This window comes from Zonotrichia albicollis, chromosome 7 (assembly GCF_047830755.1).
Source record: "Zonotrichia albicollis isolate bZonAlb1 chromosome 7, bZonAlb1.hap1, whole genome shotgun sequence".
NCBI classification, from domain to species: domain Eukaryota; kingdom Metazoa; phylum Chordata; class Aves; order Passeriformes; family Passerellidae; genus Zonotrichia; species Zonotrichia albicollis.
In genome coordinates this window covers 19,087,461-19,107,420 of record NC_133825.1, presented here as the reverse complement: position 1 = coordinate 19,107,420, position 19,960 = coordinate 19,087,461, and the positions used below count along the sequence as shown (strand labels likewise).

The window sequence follows — 19,960 nt, the reverse complement described above, 5'->3', positions numbered from 1 at the left end:
CCTAAAAATGGCCCATGGTCAAGTCCAACTCCCATTTTATTTAAAATCTGAGGAGACATGGAATGAGGCACCAGTGAGCTCTGGAGTTTTTTTCCAGCAGTTTTTTAGTGACTGGGCTCTATAACACTCAACAGATGTCATCTGCCCAACCTGGGCCTCCTTTCCAGGAGGGATTCTGGAGTGAAAACAGGAATTGCTCATCACCTAAAAATTCTTTAGTCAGTAACAATCCCATAAATCCCTCCCACTGAGAATATACATGAGGAATCTACAGCCTAATTAGAAGATGCCACAGGCCAAGAAGGACTCCTTGTTATGCTGAGGACACTCACACACCTCTCAGGACAGCACAAGTCACCTGGTGAGGCCAGAGGCCAACTCAGAACTCCCTCCAGACAATAAATGCGTTCACATTTGACAGAAATGCTCTTGTGCTCCTCCAGCAGATCTTATCTTGGTGATATTTTTTCCCCCATGATCCAGGCCTGTGTGAGTTCAGTGACCTCAAGGCACATAACAAAGGCAGCCCTGTGTTCCCACGAGTCAGGTGGGGCCAGAAGGGAGAAGAAAAGACAGTTGGACGAGTATTACAGGTAATTAAAAGGGAGCTTTGAGAACACCTTTTCAACCGTGGTGAATTTAAATACTGCATGTGTCCAGACAGATACAACATAACACCCTGCAAAGCCCTAAACAAATAAAAAGAAACACAATGAACTCTTCCACTGGATGTGCAAAGGAGGGTGTTTTTCTCTCCTACACAGTGCAGCCAGGACACATTTAGCCTAACGGCTGAAGGAGAGGACAGCCTGAGCTGATGACATAATTTTCTTTCTATAGGACTGGATATCTGGGACTACTGCCCTCAGTTCAGTGGCTGTTGCTGTTTCACCTCTACCTTCCCCCATCCTGCTTCAACAGGAGAGTGACAATCACTCAAAAAACGCCTGAAGAATAGAGATGGCCACAGAGATGTTGTTTATTTCCCACCAAAACGTGAGCAATGTGACAAAAACCAGATTTGAGGTTGACTGCTGGCACTGAGGAGAAAGGGCTGCGACCCCAGTGCTCCACTGCTGCTGTGTCTTGATCATTCAAGAGTCATTTGGGATGTCCTTCCAAAGGCCTGGGGAAATGCCTTCCTTGCCTTGACAGCTGAAAACTGCCTAAACACCAAAAACAGTCAGGTTATGTTGAGCCCTCTTACACCCTACCCACCAGAAAAGGATTGTGTATTAGCAGGTGAAATCCAGCACTGAGGGTGGCAATGAAAGTCTCTGGCAATTGCGAAAAAACTGCTCAGAACCCCAGGATTCCTGAGGCTGGAGAGTCCCAGCTGTGCCCAGTGCCCACCTTGTGCCCAGCCCAGAGCACTGAGTGCCACCTCCAGCCCTTCCTGGGACACCTGCAGGGCTGGGCACTGCAAAGCTCCCTGGGCAGCCCCTGCCAAGGCCTGAGCACCCTTTGCATGCAGAAATTGCTGCTGCTGTCCCAGCTGAGCCTCCCCTGGCCCAGCCTGAGGCCCTTTCCCCTTGTCCTGTCCCTGTTCCCTGGCAGCACAGCCCGACCCCCCCTGGCTGTCCCCTCCTGGCAGGGAGTTGTGCAGAGCCACAAGGGCCCCTGAGCCTCCTTTGCTCCAGGCTGAGCCCCTTGCCAGCTCCCTCAGCCCCTCCTGGGGCTCCATTCCCTGCCCTGGACACGCTCCAGCCCCTCCATGTCCTTCCTGGATTGGGGGACCCAGCACTGGGCTCAGCCCTGGGGTTCCTCAGCAGGGCCAGCCCATCATTGTCACTCTGTGATGTGTTCACAGGGCTTCAAACCAAGAATATAAATCTATACATCCACCTCACATATCCAAAACAACCTTCAAAGCTTTTTTTTTTTTGTCTGTCCATTCCAGTAACTTGTCCTGGTCACTGACACATCAGAAAAAACATGCTACAGAGGAATTATAAAGCTACTCTGACCTTAAAAGTGTTTGCATTAAAACACTTAGAGAAGTAATGTGAAACTTCATTATTACACATGTAATTAAATAATAATTATTATTTCATCTGTGTTGCAGCATTAAAAGCCATTACAACTTCTTATGTGGAAGGCTCTTAATGGACACTAAAAATATTGATGTTAGTGGGGTTCTGAGAGAAACTAAAAAACTCTGAAACAGCTGAGTTTAAAAATCTCTCAAGTACTATCAGAACAAGTTCCAGAAGCAGCAGGTGAAGTGCTTAGGTGTGTTTGCTAACACAAAGGGAGATTCCAGAGCGCTGATGTGCTCATCAGTTCCAGCAGTGAAGTTTCCCGGCAGGAATGCTGTGTCATGGAACTCGTGTGACTCACAGAGCAACGTCCGCAGGAAACCACTCTGCTCCCTCTCTCCCTAAAAAAAGCTCAGCCTCGCCTGCAAGTTGAACTGAGTTCCCTGAGCAGAATTCCTCCCATTTCAGCATCATGTGCTCCAACACGTATGCAAGAGGGAAGGTGTATTTTAAACCCTGGCAGCAAACCAGAATCGTCTGGAAAATGGGCTGGAAGCTCCTCCTGGTTCAGCAGGGAGTGAAGAAACACCTCGTGCTGCTGTGTTTGGACACGTGGGTGTCCTTTGCCCTCGCAGTTTTGCAACCCGGGATGCTCTTCCTGGCTGAGCTGATCCCGGGCACTCCCAGCCCACTCAAACCCTAAAACCCCCAGACACACTGGGACAGCTCTGAGGGATCACACACCTTCCTTGGGTCACTCTGAAGGGGATGGCAGCAGCTGCAGTGGGATCCCAAACCCCTGAGGTCCACCAGGATACAGGACCTCACAAGGAGGTGTCTTCACTCCGTGCCATCCATCACCCAAGCAGCTCCTGGAGCTCTCATCTAATCTAAATGGATAAAATCCTCACTCTGCTCATCATGTGTGTTTCCCAGGTGCCCAAACTTCTGCTCTTTTTGGTTCAAGGCCGTGGTTGATCTTTGGAGAAACACATGGACTGTCCCATGGGTAGCTCTGCAGAGCTGAACACCTAGCATCCCTCCAGGAATGGCAATTCCATCCAGGCCATGTGCAATCACAAACCCAGGTCAAAGCAAGAATTCAACACCATTGAGGTCCCTTTTGAGCCTGGAAGAGTGAAGCTTTCCATAAAAGAGAAAAATAGAAAGGAGATGCCATTTCCAAATGCCCCACTCAACGATAAGGACATTTTTCACCTCACAAGGAGGTGTCTTCACTCTCTGCCATCCATCACCCAAGCAGCTCCTGGAGCTCTCATCTAATCTAAATGGATAAAATCCTCACTCTGCTCATCATGTGTGTTGCCCAGCCTTCTGTTCTTTTTGATTCAGGGCTGTGGTTGACCTTTAGATCCTTGGAGAAACACATGGACCTTCCCAGGGGTGGCTCTGCAGAGCTCAACACCCAGCACCTCTCCAGGAATGGCAATTCCATCCAGAGCATGTGCAATTACATACCCAGGTGAAAGCAAGAATTTAACACTACTGAGGTCCCTTTTGAGCCTGGAAGAGTGAAGCTTTCCATAAAAGAGGAAAAATAGAAATGAGACATCCTTTTCAAACCCCCCACTCAACGATAAGGATGTTTTTCAGAGAGCAGGGTATCATTCCCTCGTGACTGCATCCCACATCCAGCACTTCCAGCTTGTGAAGTGCCACTCCTATTCCCTGATCCACTAATTCTGCCCTCCCAGAAATCTCATCATCCAGGTGTGTTAAAAACCTCTGGCTAAAAGAATCACGGCCTCAAAATTCCAAATTGCATTTGTCTCTTCCAAACCCAAATTCCAACCCAGAGGCCTCTGTTACAGAGAGTTTCCTCACCAAACAGAGTAATGGGACACAGATTGGTGTCCCACTGATTTTTCCATCTAGAGTTTGCTGTTTGCCCCACACCTTGGGACAAGGCTGCTGCTATCAGATCCTCTGGCTTCGTTAAGGCCTTATACACCATCAAGCAAAATAAACATTTCAAAACAACAAACCCTAAGCAACCAAAAATAAACCCAGCCACAACTCCAAAAAACAAAGCAGGAGTTAATACAGGATGATGTTTGGTGCTAAAGTTCAACAGCAGGGCTTGTGGGTGTGGAGGGGGCTCTTTCCTGTTCAAGATAAATCAACCCTGTCTCCACATCCTGAGCGTTTGCTTGCACGCCACAGCCACACCAAGCAGCGAGAAATCCACTCTTGGGGGTTTTTCAGCAAGATGTTTGTTATCCCAAAACCCTGATTACACCTGCTGCTCCTGCCAGGCAGCAGAACCAGCACTGGGACACTTCACTCCGCTCCAAGAGTGTGACGATAAAACACCAATCACCAGTTCATCCCAGCCTCCAGTTCCAATTCATCTCAGCCTCCAGCTCCCAAATCATCCCAGCCTCCAGTTCCAATTCATCCCAGCCTCCACCTCCCAATTCATCCAGTTCCCAATTCATCCCAGCCCCCAGTTCCAATTCATCTCAGCCTCCAGCTCCCAAATCATCCCAGCCTCCAGTTCCAATTCATCCCAGCCTCCACCTCCCAATTCATCCAGCTCCCAATTCATCCAGTTCCCAAATCATCCCAGCCTCCAGTTCCCAATTCCTCCAGTTCCCAATTCCTCCAGTTCCCTTCTCCCTGTGGAGCTGGCAGTCAATATCCAAAGGTTAAACGGCCCTGACATGTCCACCTATCCAATACCCGTGTCATTAATAAGCATGATGTGGATCAATACTCGAGCACACACTTCCTCTGCCCCAAGGGCAAAGGGAACAAGTCACAGGAGCGATAAGGAGCTGGTTGTGAGGGCTGCAGGGTGTTGTATTCCCAGTATCCTGTGTCAGGGCTGCAATTCCATCATTCCAGCTCTCATCCTCCGACTTCCCCAGCCACAAGTTCACCTGGGTTCTCAGGATGACCTTAATTAAGAGCTGGAAAGAACAGATTATGCTCAGGAAGCCAAAGCCATTAATCTCAAAGGCTTAAAAGGTTTTCAGGGAAAGTGTGTTTATATGTCCCCTTATCTCATCCTACAAAAAAGGGAATAGGCAGCAATGCCACCACAAGCAAAGGCTGCTTTTGGTGTCACTCAGATAAAATCTAACTGTACTTTCATCTCCACCAATGATCAAAATACAATAAAAATTAGCCTGCTAGACGTTATTTTTATGACCTTGACCTTCAGTCCAATTTATTGTTAAAAAATGTTCAAACTCTGTGTAAGCATGAAAAATAACAGCCTGGTCCTTCTACTAGGAGCATAAAAATTCTGCTTTCTGGGATATATACCCTAAAAAAATCAGCATTCAATGAAATCCCAACTCATATTTCTTACAGGGACACTTTTCTACAAGCAGCTGAATTATGTGTCTCACTACAATTCCAAACAGGAACTTGAACAGAGAAATGAAGGAACTTCATCCTGCTCCCACCAAAGCCAAGTCTCAGCAGCTTGGACCACAAAAGGCATAAAATCATGGAGTGGTTTGGATTGGAAGGGACCTTAAAGCTCATTTCATCCCACCCCTGCCATGGCAGGGACACCTTCCACTGTCCCAGGTTTCCCAAAGTCCAGCCTGGCCTTGGGCACTGCCAGGGATCCAGGGGCAGCCACAGCTGCTCTGGGCACCCTGCTCTGTCTGGGCTTCATCATGTGTTGGAATTTGAAATGTAAGGAACTTTTAGAACTTTGGGTTTGTAAGTTAAAGAATTAAATACAGGATTTGATTTGAGATCTTGGGAAAGGCTTTTGAACTTAAGTATTAAAAGTGAAAATGTAGATTTATAGTTTAAAGTACAAATACGTTGAATTAATTTTTAAAAATTTTGAGGTTTAGAATTTAAAATATAAAAAAATAAAGTAGCTACAAAAGTAAATAAAGAGATTAAAATATAGCATTGTACATTTGTGTGTTTTAATATAATTAACTAAAAAAGCTTACACTATAACATAAACCCATAAGACAAAATATTTTAAAATTAAGTAAAAACATAAATATCCTTATTAGCAGTGTTTTATTAGTAAATAACTCCTTAAAAAGTCTTGTAACTAAAAGTTTTGTGACCTTCTAAACCATACTATAACAATATGAACCAAACTCACCCTTCCTACCTATAAAAAAGATTAAAAAACAAACCCACATCATCAAAAACAACTCAAAAGTCCCATCTCTAACTCATTCAAAATGCCTTCAAAAATCCCCACAATCACACACTAATTAAACCAAACTTAAATAAACTTAAATAAACATATTATGCTGCAGCACACACAGAGCAGCTAAATCAAGCCATGGCCAAATACCTTTCCCCTGGCATTCATCATGCCTATTTTGGCTGGCATTTACTGTGCTGCCACTTGCATTTCTGCTCCTGACACCAGTCACAACACACAGATTATGTTCCTGTTTTCAAACCCCAGAACACCAAAAACCCCTCTCCAGGAGCACACACAAGGGGGTTCACTCTGCTGGATACCAACACCAAAAACCCCTCTCCAGGAGCACACAAGGGGGTTCACTCTGCTGGATACCAACACCAAAAACCCCTCTCCAGGAGCACACAAGGGGGTTAATTCTGCTGGATACTGACAGCAGAAGGGTCTGGAGCTGCTGGAGTGAGTCCAGAGGAAGTCATGGAGATGCTCCAAGGCTGGAGCCCCTTTGCTCTGGAGCCAGGCTGGGAGAGCTGGAGAGGAGAAGGCTCCAGGGAGAGCTCAGAGCCCCTGCCAGGGCCTAAAGGGGCTCCAGAAGAGCTGGAGAGAGACTGGGGACAAGGGATGGAGGGACAGGACACAGGGAATGGCTCCCAGTGCCAGAGGGCAGGGCTGGATGGGATATTGGGAATTAGGAATTGTTCCCTGGCACAGGGTGCCCAGAGCAGCTGTGGCTGCCCCTGGATCCCTGGCAGTGCCCAAGGCCAGGCTGCAGCACCCTGGGACAGTGGAAGGTGTCCCTGCCCATGGCACAGATGACACTGAATGAACTTTAAGGTCCCTTCCAACCCAAACCATTCCATGATTCCATGATTCTGTGATTCCCTGCTGCCTCCTGGCTATTCCCAGTGGATTCCCAAGGCTATCACAGAGCTGATTCCACAAGAGTTAAGTGAGGTAGGTGTGTATCTCAAACTGGGGACAGCACCATCCCTGCCATGCTCTCACTCAAAGAAATCCCTGGTATTTTTAAGGACCTGTAGCTACTCCCAAGGGCTGACCTCACTTGGGTACTGTTGTGCTGCACCCACGATTTCCTAGAGCAAGAACAGCTCCATTTCTCCTCCATCCACACCAAAGAGCTCCAATCCTGAACATCTCCACAGAACTTCCACTGTCTGTTGTGTTTCCTAAAAATCACTAGCAGAGGTTTTACCCCTGCAATTACAGCTCACAAAAATGCAGCTTGGTTAGGAGTTAAAAATATCTAATAGGGAGTAAAACAGTGAAGGTAAATACTTCAACTTTCTAGAGAGGCAGACTCGCTCTCTTGGCTGTTTATTTATGCTGGACTGTTAGATTTGCTGAGGGATTGGCACTTCTGCAAAAAACCAGGGCTCAGCTTCAAAACCTTCGAGTGTTACTTTCTGTGTCTTCTACAGCTCACAAGCAGCAAAAAGTAGCAAATGCAGCTTCACATGTCAGAAAACCAAAAGTAAATGCTCTAATTTTGCAAACTACTCTATAAACACAATACAGAGAATTCAGTTTATAAAACTATCGAGCAAATTCCTTATTTCAGATTCAGACTGAGCACAATAATAATAGAAAGGCTTGGGAAGTTTCTGAAGGGCTTAGAAAGGTACAGATGAGGCAAAATTCAGTTTTACTGTAAGGAAATCACTTCCACAGTGCAATCACAATATTTGGGGAGCAGGGGGAGAAGGAACAGCCCCCTGTGCACCACCTGACGAGGGGGCACAGCAATCCCTGTGCATGCAAGCAGCTGATGAGACAAGTCTTGCTGGATTATTAAAGAGCCATTGTCCTGAGCCTGCAGGCTTTCAGCAACTCATTTCACAGCTCCTCTCTGAAAACCAGCCCAGAGTTTCACGCCTCCGCCCCCCGGAATGAGAAGTTCACGGCTTTTGGGGGTGGATGTCAGTGCATTATTCAAACAGAAAAAGGCGTTTACCTTGCCAGGCTTCCTGTCCTTGCCAGGTGATCATTTCCTGCGAGTCCCCAGGCCTCCCTTCTCCCCAGCAGGAGAAGAAAGGAATGCTTTGCTTTCTCCTGCAGCTCGGAATGCTTTCTCCTCCTGCGGGTTTGCTTTCAGTTTGGCTCAGCCAGACGGAGAAATAGATTTCTTCCAAAGCAAACACTCCCGCAACGTCACCGCGGATATAAATAGGCAGGGGAGAAGGAGGGAGAAGCACAGCCCTTCTGGAGAGACTGCACACACGCAAGTAGGGGAGAAAATCAGACAGAAATAAAGCTTTTCTTTTCCTAAAGCTACACACACAGCCTCGGCTCGGACACCAGAGCCAGGCTGAAGGAGCCAAGAGAAATATTGCATGCATGCAGCCAGAGAGGGAGGATCTCACATATCCCGGGCTCTGCCAGGAGCTGAGCTATTCCTGCTGCCACCCTGGAGCTCACACACACACACACACACACACACACACACACGGCTGCACGTCCAAATAAACACCAGCACAGCCACCTGCAGGGCTCCAGAGAAGCTGGGGATGCCCCTGGAGCCCTGGAGGGGTTCATGCACAGGTTGGATGAGGCTTGGAACACCCTGGGATGGTGGATCCCATCCATCTCATCCCGTATCTCTGCCCTGCCCCTGGATGAGTGGATCTCATCCTTACACAGAGACAAGAACTGATGAGGGGTGTGAAGGTCTGGGCAGCTCTGGCTGCACTGATCATGGAGCTCAGAGCCCTCAAAGGAAGGAGCCAAGGGACAAAGCTGCACCACAGCCCTGGACTGGAGAATGGGCATCATCTTCAGGGTGTGCCTGGAGAACCCCAGGGGCTTGGAGAGGAAAGGGACCCAAAAGAGCTTGCTCATAAAAAGGGACACAAAAGAGATGTCTGATAAAAAGGATCACCTCCACCAGGAAGAACAACATCCCAACAAGCAGCAGATCCAGCTGAGCAGGCAGGAGGCCCCCATGGAGGAGCACAGAGCTCCTGATCAGAGCCAAGTGCAAAGAGCAGGGCAGGGGCAGCTGATCCAGGAGCAATCTGGGAACACTGATCCTGCAAGGTGAGGTGATACAGAAAGAATCTGGGAACACTGATCCTGCAGGTGATGCAGGAGGAATCTCAGGAACATTGATCCTGCAGGTGATGCAGGAGGAATCTGGGAACACTGATCCTGCAGGTGATGCAGGGGGGATCTCAGGAACACTGATCCTGAAGGTGATCCACGAGGAATCTGGGAACACTGATCCTGCAGGTGATGCAGGAGGAATCTGGGAACACTGATGGGGCAGGGATGGGGCTAAGAGAGTCAAAACTCATCTGGAATTGAATCTGACAAAGGATGTGAAGGGTGCCAGTGAGGCCAACCTGCAGGAATTGCAGGCCCCTGAGACCAAAGGGGAAAACCAGACAAGGAAGACTTATCCTTCGTAGAAGAGGATCAGGTTAGGGGACAGAAAGCTGCAAATATTCATCCCATGGGACCTGATGGGATGGATCCACAAGTGCTGATGGCTGCTGTCACTGTGAGGCCACACTTGATGAACTTTGGAAACCATCTCCAGTCACCTGAAGGACAAGAGGGTGATCAGGGCCAGTCAGCATGGACATACAGAGGGAGAAAATCCTGCTTCACCAGCCTGGCCTCCTCCTAGGATGAAACAGTCCCAGTGGATGGAGGGAGTGCAGAGGATGCTGTCTGTCTTGGCTTTGGCAAGAATTTCAACACTGGCTCTTCTCACACCCTCAGATGAGCTGGCAAAGTGTGCAGCAGCCAGGAGGGCAGGGAGGTGGGTGGAAAAGGGGCCCAGCAGGGAGAGGTCAGTGCCACAAAGTCCAGTTGGAGGACAGACATTTCCCAAAACCATTTAACCTCTTTTACTGACCTGGAGGATGCACAGAGTGTACCCTCAGCACTTTGGTGGTGACACAATAACTGGGGTGAGTGGCCAGTACACCCGAGGGTCACACTGACACTTGGATCAACTCTAGAAGGCTGGAGCAAAGGGCAGGCAGCAGCCTCAAGGTGTTCAAACAAAGCAAAGTCCTTCCACCACCATGGGGGGAGAGTGACCCCAGGAGCCAGCACAGGCTGGGACAGCTCTGCCAAGCAGGACAGATGACAACAACTCCCTGGAGCCAGCAAAAAAAGCCACCAGCTGCATGACAAGAGTGATCCTGCCCCTCCACTCAGCACAGGTGACAGCATTCCTGAACTTCTGCACTCCTCAGTGGCAAAGAGACACGGGCAGAGTGGCAAATGGCCCTGGACAAGCAGCTCTGGGTGTCCCTGCTTGCAAAGGTGACCCTGCAGAGGCCCATGCCAGGCTCAGGCAGGCTGGGATCCTGGGAGCCTCCAGCCATTCCCTCTCTCAGCCTGAATATCACCTGTGACACCGCCAGGAACTGAGGAGCAGCACCTCAGCCTGTGTGAGGCACAGTGCCACAGTGTCACAGCGCTGACAGGGCACACCCCAGCCCTGCACAGCCCCTGACATGAGCCCTGCCTCACTTCCCAGCCCTTGCTCACTCACCTTGGCCATGGTTTGGGCCCATTCTGCTTTCTCAACATGACACACGGGCCAGAGACAAGTGAACAGGCCAGGCAGGTGTTGCATCACTCCCATTCCATAAAGGTCCCTCGCTTCCCCTTTGCCTTTTTTTTTCCTCAAACATCACCACTGGGATGAATGCTTTAAAAAGCCCTCAGCCCCACAAATGCTCTGTTACACCTCTAAAACCCAAATGATGATTATCCTGTTAGAACAAAGCAAGAAGAGTCAGACATGGTTATGATTTAGGTTTATAAGCCAAAATTTTCATTAACTTAGAAGGTAACTACTTCTTGCTGGTGTAAAACAACAGAAATACTGAAGTTTTTTATTTGAAGGCCAAGAGATAAATTAAAGTTGGAATTTCTTTAAATCTCCAACATTCCCTGTTCCCACAGGAATATGGAATGGCAAAATGAATGCCATTCAGGGAACGGAAGTGGTCTGGCAAAAAGAGGCCAATGAGAGCCATCAGCAATAGAGGAAAGTACAAAATTGATCCTAAAATTTTGTATTAAAATAATACAAAAAATTAATACTTAAAATTGTCTTTAAATATTGATCTATCAATATTTCACCCTAAAAAGGAGGGGGACAGGGAAGACTCTATGCAATACCCATATTTTTGTCCAAAAGCTCCCAATAAAACATGTTTCTCCTTAACTGTCAGAGCATTTGCCTTGCCTGCCTCTCAGTTTAGCACACCTCCTCCTCCTCCTCCTCTCTCTGCAAATACTCTGGGGGCACAGCAGGGACAGAGAGAGCCCAGCTGGGCTCTGCTGTGGTGGCAGCTGGCACAGCTGGGCACTCGAGGGCTCTTCACACAGTAAGAAAAACCAAAAAAAAGGCACCAGTGCAGTTTTAAAGTGTGGCCTGAAGGAGCTGCATGAAACACAGAGAGAGATCCTTTAGAAGTGATGGAGTGACAAGGGGGAATGGCTTCCCAGTGCCAGAGGGCAGGGCTGGATGGGATATTGGGAATTAGGAATTGTTCCCTGGCAGGGTGGGCAGGCCCTGGCACAGCTGTGGCTGCCCCTGGATCCCTGGCAGTGCCCAAGGCCAGGCTGGATGGTGGAAGGTGTCCCTGTCCATGGCAGGGGTGGAATGAGATGGGATTTAGGGTCCCTTTTACCTCTTCTGGGATCCCTTGAGTAGGTGCACCAAGAGGCAGCCCCAAAACAAGATCTGCACAGGGGCTCAGGTTCTCAGCCTGCAGTTTCATCTTTACAATTCCTGCAGCTGTGAACACAAAGACCAGACCAGCACCTCCAACCATCACAGCAGCTCCTCCTGGGGAGGCTGAGGAGTTCCCTTACACTTGTGGCACTCAGGACACACAACAATTCCCATTTATACAGGACTCTTCTCTTGGGCAGCACGAGCTGCTGTTCCAGGACTTTTCTCTTGGACAGCACAAGCAACTGTTCCACACTGAATCAAACCCAGAACCAACTAAACACAGAAATAACTCCTCTGGACTTGCAAGGGAATAGAGAGGCTGCTAATTCCAGCCCAGCTCAGCTCCTCACTGCCAGCAAAGCATCACCAGCCCTGTGTGTGTCACCCTGCTGGAGGAGAGTGGCTCCTTCCCCAGCTGGAAGGTACCAGGGGGTTGTAGAAACCCAGAACAAAGCAAAGCAAGTGGAAATCAGGGATGCTGCATGTCCTGCACATTGCTGAGATCCACCCCAAGGATCCTGGCAGGCTGCTGGCAGAGAAAGGAACAATTGGCCAAAGTTTCAAAAAATAAAAACGCAGGCACATGCACAAAGAGAAATAATCATGTATGGAAATTGCACATCAACCCAGACACAGCCAGGCCTCCATCCTGCCCCAAAGCAGCAGATCTGGAGCCTGGGGATCACCTGAGGCAGCTACACACCCAAGATGTAATTTTTGGAGTGGTCCTGAATCCAAAAAGCAGGAACTGAAGCACAGGAACATCCCTACACTGAGGGCATGGATGGGGACCAGCCACAAAACCAACACAGCACAGCCAGGTTTCCATCACTACTCACCCAAACAGAGTTTAGGATTGCTCATGTGGTGACAAAAGGAACAGTGTTCCTTCCCCAAATACACCTTGAAACAGGGCAGTGTGACAGAGATGAACACAGCAGCTCTCTTTCCTGCCCAGGAAATGCTGCACAACTTTGTGTGGTCAATATGTTACAAATTCAGAAAGATTTTGGCACAAAAGACATCCATTATTCATTAAACACTTGCAATACCAAGATATTCCCCCTCTAAGTCACTGCCCTTGTTTAGCTGCTCTTGCTGTTATGAATGTGACCCTTTGTTTATACAGCAAAAGGCTGGGTTTGGTACACTACTAAATAAAGGAAAATTCAAGCTTCCACATCCATCATGCAGCTCTTAAATAAAACAGGAAAAAACTCACTTTGTCTTCAGCATCCCAAAATGGACCAGGCTTTCCAGGGCTTTCAGTGCTAAATGAAAGCTGACCGTAGAAAATTCCCTTGTAAATGTTTATTATTCTGATTTTAACCTCTGGACATTTTTAGGGCCAATAAAAAAAAAAACAAGATCAAAACCCAAGAGAGCAAATAATCCACATGGGGATTCTCTCCTGCCTGTGCTGGTTCAAAAGTCATTCTGAGATTTGGGGGATGTTCTTATTTTTAAACCTGTGTTTAATTTCTTGTACTGGAAGCATTAAATCCCACCACAATGTCAGATCAAAACAAGCAGAAAGGAAGGGTGAAGGATTCCCATGGGAAAATACCCCACAGAACCCACTGGGCAGCAGAAACTCCTTTTTAATTTGTCTTTTCAAGGTGAAAGGAACTCAAGGAACACAGGATACCTTGTGCCAATACACTCTGGGTAAGCACTTCCCCAGGCTCTGCTGGATCCTGCAGAGCTCTTCCATCCATCCAAACTCTCCACAAGTGTTCAAAACATTTCTCTCAAGCCTTAATTGCATCTTTATGCATCCAAACCAGATCCAGTGTTATGGTTCCACAATAATTTTCACGCTCAGATCCATTCCTCTGGCTTCCACCAGGGGAACAGACCACAAAATGCTTTTGGATTTTGGATAAGAGTGAGAGCAGCCAGACACTGTGTCACCTGTGCAGCTCATCCCAGTGGCACAGGGACCACAGGTAGCCCAAAACCCAGGCAGAAACACAAATGCAGATCTCCAGGACAGCAGCTCTGTTCTTCTTTATTTTCCTGTCCACAAAGGTAAATCCCTCAGGTGCAAGCAGACACCCTGCAGTGTGTTTTGGAGAGTTACTAAGAGGAGAAAAACCAAACAACAAAAGCCAAAATTGGGCTGCTGGGGTGAGCAGCTGCCTGCAGGGATAAACTTCACTTGCCAAAAGGCTTTCCCCAGTCATTGTGACCTCTGTTCCTCGGCCAGCCTCGTCCAAAAAAAGCAGTGAGTAGCACTATTCCTGTGCCTCACAGTCCTGGCTGTGTTATAGCCTTCAGTCTTCTCCCATTTGATCATCAACCCAAGTAACAAACCCATAATTTAGCTGTTTAGCTTCCCTGCCTACCCCCAAGCTCAGCACACATTGATGGGATTCCCATAAGCTGAAAAATGTCCCTTCCTACAGCTTTGGGGGCCAGTGGCCCTCAGTTTGATCTGCTGCTTGTTTTGTTCCCCCTGCTAGGGCACCTGGCATTTCCTTGTCAAACACAAGCTGAATTTTCCAAATTTATTCCATAGTGCACTTGAAGGCAAAGTGGAGATACCCCTTGACATACAGATGAGAAAAAATCACTTCTCTCTGGTGGTATCATCCCTCCTGCTTGTCCAAAGACACCCCCAGGAGACCTCACTTTGCAGTTTTGCTGCCCTAAACCCTTGTCCTCCCTCTATGTCACAGTTTCAATTTGATTCCTGAGCTCCTTGCTGGGCTTTGTTTGGAGGGTTCTCCCCCTCCTTGTTTATTTTAATCCATAAACCTACACACCCATAGCTCCAAAAATAAGAAGTCACAGCAGAAAAAGGCCTCCAACACAGCAAAAAAAAAATTATAATAATTAAGCACATGATCACTCCAAAAGCACTTTCAAACAGAGAAATTCAAAACTCCAACAGCACCAAGCAAGAGCAATAATGAATTTATTTTAAGTGAGCCCAGGTGAATAGACAGGGTGCCAGTGAAGTGACCTGTGTGACAAGTCACAGCTGTTTGTTGGGGAAAAAGTGTCACAGCTGCTCTCAACACTTCTGATTCAGTTGTGGTTTAGTTCCAGGTCCCTGCATTAACTGAGCTGGCCACGTATCACAGCTCTCCCCCATCTCTAGCTTTTCTGTCCCTGCAACCCCTGTCTCACACCACAGCTCTGAGACATTTAGCAGTGTCACAGCAGTACTTTGCATGTGATAACACAGAGGAAACAGCTTCTTGTAGGCCATTCCAAGGGCAAGAATCAGCAGGAAAAGGCCACTGCAGGCAGCTTATGAAACACTGATACAAGAGGAGTAGACAATCCTGGAGGTGAAAGGCACCCAACCAGGTTTTCATTGGGGAAAAGAAACCTGACATCAGGACAGCTCAAAGTTTTTACATCTTACCTAGATGAAGGTGGACATCCAATTATCTCCTTATTAAATATTCCACATTTACTTACAATGGTCACAATGGCAAATCTCTGGATTCAGGGTAACCATCCTCTGCCATGCACCCAAACTGCAGAACCATGGAATGGTTTGGGTTGGAGGAGACCTTAACCTCCCAACCCCCTGCCACACAAGCAGTCAGTAATTAAATAACAGGCCAAGGACTTTTCCTAAGCAATTTATGCTTAAATCATCACAGACTGTGCAGAAGACACAGGGAAAAAAATTAAAAGTATGAGTTAATATGAGTTAATCTAGTCATGCTGCTTCCTGCTGCACACAGGCTTGTTTTTTTCCTGCAATTACAGAGGAGGGATTTTTGTTCCAGCACCACTTTCAGCTGCCACAAGCAGGCTTTTGTTTGGATTTAGCCAGGCAGCAGCAGTCCCCATGCAAAGCCAGGGCAGCAGGATGGACTGAAACACAACACAAGGGAATTCAGCCCCATTGAGAGGAGAAGAGAGATTTGTACTAAATACCTGCGTGGAGCAAAGACAGAGGAAGCACATCAAAGGAATCCTGGGATACTTCCCAACGTCCAGGTGCCCACATCAGGGATGTTGTGCATCAGCTGACAGCTCAGCAGCCTCTTCCCAGCACACATCTCCCAGGTCATGCCCCAGACAAATCCAGGCAGCCCCAAACTGCTCAGACTACATCTCTGCCTCCTCCCCCGCACTCCAGGGCATCCTCTCCCATTGAAGAAGTGATTCCCCAGCCCTTGGACACACCAGAATGACTCATCTGGGTGCACTGGTGCCTTCACTCTGAAAACTCCTGCTCCTGAAATGCTGTGAGCTCATTGTAGCTGTGGCAACAGAAATGCAAATCCTGCCACGCTGAAAAACTTCACCACCGACTCCTCCACTACACAGGGACTGTGTGTGAGCAAAATCAGTTTTTTCTTCTTGCTCCCTGAGGATAAATTGGGTTTGTGAAAGCTGTGCCCTAAAGCAAAAATCCAATTGGCAGGGCAGAGCTAAACCAGACACACATTGCTTTAGCTGTGCTTCAGTGCACACAGAAAACAGGCACAGAAGAGTTTGGAAACAGGGTACAAAACCAGCTTTGAGGTTTCTCACTGAAGGGCTCTATTCAGTGTTTACACCTGGTGAGGAGCTACTCCATTTGCAGCCCCAGCAAATACCATGGCTGGTTTAATACAGTAAAGTTACAGTGGATATAAGACAGGAGGAGAAAATGGCTTTAAGTTAATTGTTCCCTGGCAGGGTGGGCAGGCCCTGGCACAGCTGTGGCTGCCCCTGGATCCCTGGCAGTGCCCAAGGCCAGGCTGGATGGGGCTTGGAACCCCCTGGGACAGTGGAAGGTGTCCCTGCCATGGCAGGGGTTTAATAATAAGATGGGCTTTAATGTCCCTTCCAACCCAAACCATTTTATAATTCTATAACTAAATGATCCATTTAAAAAAAAAAAAAACAAAACAAAAAACCCAGAAGTCTAAAAAATATCAGCATATCTGGATGCAAAACCATGAGATTTTCTTAGGGGATAAGTAGGATATTTCTAACAAAAATCCAGACAGTAACTGCATACAGCAACCAGAGGTTAAAAACAACTGATGGGGGTGGTGAAGAAAGAGGAGAAAAAAAAAAAAAAGAGCAAGCCTCACCTAACAAGTTTCCAGCAGCAAAACCTGTGTGAACTGCAAGACCCAGACTGCAAATGTAGGTGACCAAGACCCAGACTGCAAATGTAGGTGACAATTGTGAATCTTAGGTGAGAACTGTACCTCACTCGCAGGGGATCTACCTGTGGTTTGCAGAAACTTCTCAGACAAGCTTCACTATCCTGAATGGCAAACAAAGAGCAAACTCCCACCGATGCTTCCTGCATGTTGAGAAGTTTGGGTGGGGAATTGTGAGATTTCTGGGCTTGGTGTTGGTTTGGTGCCTTGTGTTTTGTGGTGCTCTTTGTTCCCCTTTCAATTTGGGTCAGCGAGGGCAAAGCATTTGCAGGGAGTGAAAACCCAGCAACCTCAGCTTCACCTGTGAGTGAGCAGAGGCAGTGCAATCCCACAGGCAGGTTATTCCATCTGGGAGCAAAGCACAGGAGCTAAAAGCAGAGGAAAAGCAGAGTTACCATGGGATACCAGGATGCGTCACTTCTCTTGGCTCTCCTGGCGCCACGTGACGCCTCAGCCGCCAGCGAAGAACTCGGCAGATGGGATAGGGGGAAAAAAAATATTAAAAGGTCCCTAGATGATAGCAAAGTTTAGGCTTTAAAATCTACTGCTTATGGCTACAGAAATAGAGGCAACAATATTTATCTATAAACCAAACTATCTGCCTATAAATCCATTGCCACGGAGCAGTAAATACACGCTTTCCCTTCCAGCAGTCGTCACCATTTACACTTTTCAGCTGCCTGCAGTAAATTTAGTCCAGGCACATGCAGAAATAGCACCCCTGCCATCTCAGAGAGAACTATCACTTGCCTTTCAGAGGAGGCAAAGCAGGTCAGTAGTTTCCACCTCGCTCATAAATACAGAAGCAGCCACTTGACAGCAACAGACACGAGCAGGCAGAGTTCAAGAGGGATCAGAAAAGGGATGAATCACTTGGAATTTACTCTCCAAGTTATCACACAGGTCATCAAGCTCATGCCTTGGGCTGGAGCCCTCTGAACCAAGAGTTTCTGTCCATTTTCAAGGCATGGCTGTTGGGAGTGTGTGTGCAGCATATGTCAGTGATCCCACACATGCTCACCACACTTGGGTTTCCACCCCACCTAGACCAGCTCCTGCTCCAAGTCTTTCTTCTCTGCACAAAATCCTAGAGTAGCCCAGTGTTTGAGCATTTCTCCCCTCCTTTTACAGCAGCCAGTTTCTTTCTAAGCAGATCAAAGCAGCTCTGATTCAAAGGACATTATTCCAACTCCATCCTCCTCCACCTCCCAAAGCCTCCTGACACCCACACGCTGCTGAACGTCAACATCTCCAGGGAAATTCAGCCCTTGCAGATGGCACCAAGCAGCCCCCTGGGTGTGGTAAAAAGCTCTGTGCAGCTGAGGAACCTTCACCCAGGCAATCCCAGCCTTGCAGCTGTACCCAAACACTGCAGCAGGCTGGGAATGGAGTGTGCAGGGAGTGCCCCAGGGTAACCTGAGCATCACCCCAGCAGCAGCTGCCACCACAACCCACCCACTCCCAGCACACTCCAGGCTGCAGGAATTTGGGAAACAACACAGCCCAACCAGCCAAGACAGCTGCTGCCATCATCTGCTCCCGAACACCAGCTTTCTGTCACCTGAACCACTTGCTATTCCTGCTTGCCTGTTTCCCATTACCCACCAAAAGTAGGAAATAGCCTGGAAGCCAAGAAATCCCACATTTCATCTGCTACTCCAGGTTGTAGCCCCTGTGTTACACAGCTACACAACAGCTGGGTGTTATTTCTGACCTGCTTACAAAAGGAAGTCTCAGGTTTCTGAAACAAAAAGTTGAACACGGACAGTGATACCTTTTCCAACAAGGGGCTGGGGCACAGCTGGGTGCACACAATGGGAGGTGACACCAGGTACCCTCTGAGCACCCTGGAATTCCTCCCAACTCTGCTTTAATACCTGTTCCCTGAGCCAGGAGTCACTGTCCTCAATAGCTTTTAATAGGATGGGTTTTATCCAGCCTCCTTTGAACCTCTCCCCTTCCAGCAACATCCTGGCCACCACAGCACCAAAAGAAAAGCTTTCCCTTTTATAAGCTTGTTGCTTCCTTCCTTGTTGTTTTGGTTTTTTGGGGTTTCTTTTGAGTGAGGAAGGCCTGGGTACAGTCATTTTCTTTGGAAGATGCAAAGCTCCCAATCTGTTTAACATTCCTCTCCTTGCTTCTTCCCCTCGCCATCGTTTCTGCTCCATGCTAAAGAGACAAAGTTTATTTATCTCCTTTTCTACAACAGCTGTTCCATGCCTTTGATCACCTTCATCATCCTTTGCTGAACCTTTTTCTTTCTGGAGATGCATGGAGAATCATGGAGAAAAAGGTCATTTTTAAAATTATTTTTTACAGTAGCTTGTTCTGTTATCTACTCCTTCCCTAATAATATTTATGCATTTACTACTTTGACTTTGCAGCTGTTTGCAGTGAAAAAAGCTCCCAATTCAGAAAAAAAGCCTCCCAAAAGCAGAACAAAACCCAAAACTAATAATGCTCTTTCTTTCTGCCAGTGTTGCAGAAAACAAGCATTAGGCTTCAGAGACAGGAAAGAGCCTACAAAAGGCAGGAACCTCTCAATATCTTGAAACAGAGGCTTCCAAAATTTTTCTTCAACCACAGCAGCAGAGCAAGGAATTAACCACATCCCTGGCTGTGCATGTGCCTTCCTCCCCTCAGCTGAAGAAGTTTTTTGGTAATAAAACATTAAATAAATACACATACACATACCTAGGTCACCTACATTTATTATTTCCTCATGCAGCACCAGCAAAGTGACCCCTAAGGAGGTGCACAGAAAATGTCCTGGATTTTTATTAGTAACCAATTGCTGCTCTCCAGCCTCACTGACCTTGCAGCACACACACCTGGGTTTCCTGTTTTCATGTGCAGTGCCCACAGTTCTGTATCATTAATATTCACAGTACACCCAGGGGCAGAGCTGCAGCCTCAAACTCCTGCTGGGACACAGATCTTTAAATTTTTTAATATTTTTTCTCCCTGTTTTCAGCAT

General features: G+C 47.6%; 1 protein-coding gene across 7 annotated transcripts in view; it reads right to left on the bottom strand.

Annotated features, from left to right (window-relative positions):
* The window catches only part of SGMS1 (sphingomyelin synthase 1), a 93,508-nt gene that overhangs the window by 37,013 nt on the left and 36,535 nt on the right, over positions 1 to 19,960 (bottom strand). For 2 of the 7 annotated variants that reach the window (XM_005495894.4, XM_074544538.1), the window contains exon 1: positions 8,108 to 8,462. The exons of 4 other annotated variants lie outside the window; for them this stretch is intronic. The gene's annotated coding sequence lies outside the window, so the exon portion shown is untranslated. Of the gene's footprint in view, positions 1 to 8,107; positions 8,463 to 15,757; positions 16,171 to 19,960 lie in introns of those variants that run through there. One more of the 7 variants, XM_026798402.2, reaches the window with a different exon arrangement.